The 2,801-nt window shown below is 36.3% G+C and overlaps 1 pseudogene; it reads left to right on the top strand.

Moving 5' to 3' along the window:
• The first annotated feature begins 800 nt into the window (after nt 1-800).
• Nucleotides 801-2,322, top strand: LOC124461111 (annotated as a pseudogene).
• The last annotated feature ends 479 nt before the right edge of the window (nt 2,323-2,801 follow it).

The raw sequence follows: 2,801 nt of genomic DNA on the forward strand, positions 1-2,801 counted from the left end.
AGTCCGCCCTATCTTAGAGTAAGGATCTTGCAGACGCGCTAAAGTTAAATTGAATCAGTTTAAAAGCAATTTCTGATTTTTGCTCTTCGCGGTCTAAGTTGGGATCGCAATAACAATTTGCCATCAAACTCAATGCTTTGAACCTTTTCGAATACTGTGATCTGATTACAATTTTCTTTATCCCGCAATCAGATCAGAAGCCTCTCTTTCTCTTCTAAAAACCTCTATTCTATCACATTTAGCTCGTAATTAGCTGTAGTTGTAGTTGTACCGTCCGATATACGGCAGCGCCCACGGTTGGTCGGGCCGAAGGTGGACAACTCTCTGCTTGGGCTCGCGTGAACCGGCTACGTCCTGGTGTCGTAAGGGCTACTTGTAGGTACTTCGCATTGTACGCGTTAACGTCCAGACAATAAATGCACAATATATGTATATATGTATATACTAGAGAGCTGTGTTTAAGATTAAACATCGTGTTCATCTGATCACCAAATATATATAACGAAACAAAAACATGAAATAAAATTGAGTCATAAAGAATCCTATGTCAAGTATTGCTTAAAATCAAACAAACAGGCATCCACACTCTGTGGAAAACTTTTAAGAATATAGCAATGAGCATGAAATATAAACAATCAAAAAAAAACAACATTGACGATACTTATAACGCTTGTCATGAAATAATTTGAAGTTTTAAATTTAAAATCAGTTGCTCAAGATAAGTCGATACGACCACCCGCGTACATTGGGAATGATATCTCTGTCTTTTGCGAAAAGGAATGACATCATTGAGCCCTTACTAAAGTAATTTTCCACAATTATGTTTACCATTTGGTTGACCTTTGCCTTCGCCTTGTTCTATTGGCTTTATAGAGTCAATAAGAACTATCATGTTTTGGGTTTTTTTGCTAAACGAGTCTATACCCAAAATGGCAAACCAGTGGAAAGTCTAGTGGCAGTGCCCAAGGGATTAAGTGGTTTAAGGAATTTGTTTGCTAATTTTGGCAAGGATAATGCTAGTGTGTTTGTGAATGGGCAGGACTATGTTAAGTGTTGTTGATGCTGAATACGCCGAAATAGTGCTTAACGATCAGAATTTGATAAACAAAGGTCTGGTCTACACATTTCTGGAACCTGCACTTAAAAATGGATTGCTTATTGCATCAGGTCAGAAATGGCATAGCCGTAGGAAAATGCTAACACCCACGTTTCATTTTAATATAATGGGTCAATTTCAAGAGGTTTTCAAAACTGAAAGTCTGAAATTTGTTCAACCATTTCTAAAAGAAGAGGAAATTGATATAACTCTGAATGATATTATTCCACGATTTACACTAAATACCATTTGTGAGACCGCAATGGGTATCAAATTGGATGACATGGCTGAAGAGGGCGATCGTTATCGGAATAGTTTCTCAAAGATTGATCAATGTTTTGCCAGGCGTTCGACTAATCCTTTTCTTTTTTCTTTGGAACAGGAAAATTTATGATTTAATAGCGGCAAAAGATTATGAACCACACTTGAAAGAAGTTCATAGGTTTTCCAGTGAGATTATAGCTAAACGTAAAGTCCTTTTCGAGAAGGAATTAGAGCAACGTAATACAAAGACAACAGAGGATGATTTATTCATCAACAAGAAGCAACGCTATGCCATGCTGGATACTTTGGTTTGCGCCGAAAGCGATGGATTAATCGATCATGCGGGTATATGTGAGGAAGTTGACACTCTGATGTTTGCTGGCTTTGATACCACCTCAATGGGTCTCATATTTGGGCTAATAAATATGTCTGTCTATCCGGAGCTGCAGGATCTTTGTTTTAAGGAGATTGAGGAGTATGTAGATAATGACTTTAGCAATTTGGATAGTAATCTGCTGGGCAAGCTAAAGCATCTGGAATGCTTTGTTAAGGAAACAATGCGATTTTATCCATCTGTGCCTATTATCAGCCGGAAAACTATTCAAGATACCGCTTTATCGAATGGCTTGGTTTTGCCCAAAAATACAGATGTCACCTTGCTTATTTTTGATATTCTTCGTAATCCAAAACACTGGGACTCACCAGATGATTTCAAACCAGCACGCTTTCTACCCGAAAATTCTCAAAATCGTCCAACATATGCATTTGTTCCTTTTAGCGCGGGATAGAGAAACTGCATAGGTCAAAAATATGCCATGCAGGAAATGAAAAGTCTAATCGTGGTTATACTAAAACGTTTCAAGATTTTGCCTCTTGTCGATCCCAAAACTCTTGTATTTAATGTTGGCATTACTTTAAGAACTAAAACTGATATAAAAGTTAAACTTGTGAGACGTAAATGAGTTAATTGCATTTTTGTAAATAAAACTTATCAGTAATTAACAGCAAAAAAAAAACAATTTTCAACCCCCGAAAACGTGGGTCAGTATTTTTAAGAACAATTGTCGTCTTATATATTCTAAGATCTCATATATATTAGAGAGCTGCATGAATGATAGAAAAATCAATTCGAGTTAACAACATTTAAAACCAAATAAATGAGTTGAATGACTTTGAAAATCGACTTCAACTAAATGAGTGTGCGACGTAAAAATCAGTCGCACAACATTCAAACGAAACAAAACGAATTGAATGAGTTAGAAAGTGAGTCAATGAGTTGCTATGATTCGAATGCATTCGAATTCCAATTCTGATTTTAGTATTTAGTATTTATTTGTATTGTATATTTTTTAACTATATGTGATTACTGTAACTAAAAAACTAGAGTGGTTAGTGGCTCAGTGGGGACCTACTCAGACTACAATACTGTTGTTATCGGGTT

Source organism: Drosophila willistoni, unplaced genomic scaffold (genome assembly GCF_018902025.1).
Source record: "Drosophila willistoni isolate 14030-0811.24 unplaced genomic scaffold, UCI_dwil_1.1 Seg209, whole genome shotgun sequence".
Classification (NCBI taxonomy): Eukaryota; Metazoa; Arthropoda; class Insecta; order Diptera; family Drosophilidae; genus Drosophila; species Drosophila willistoni.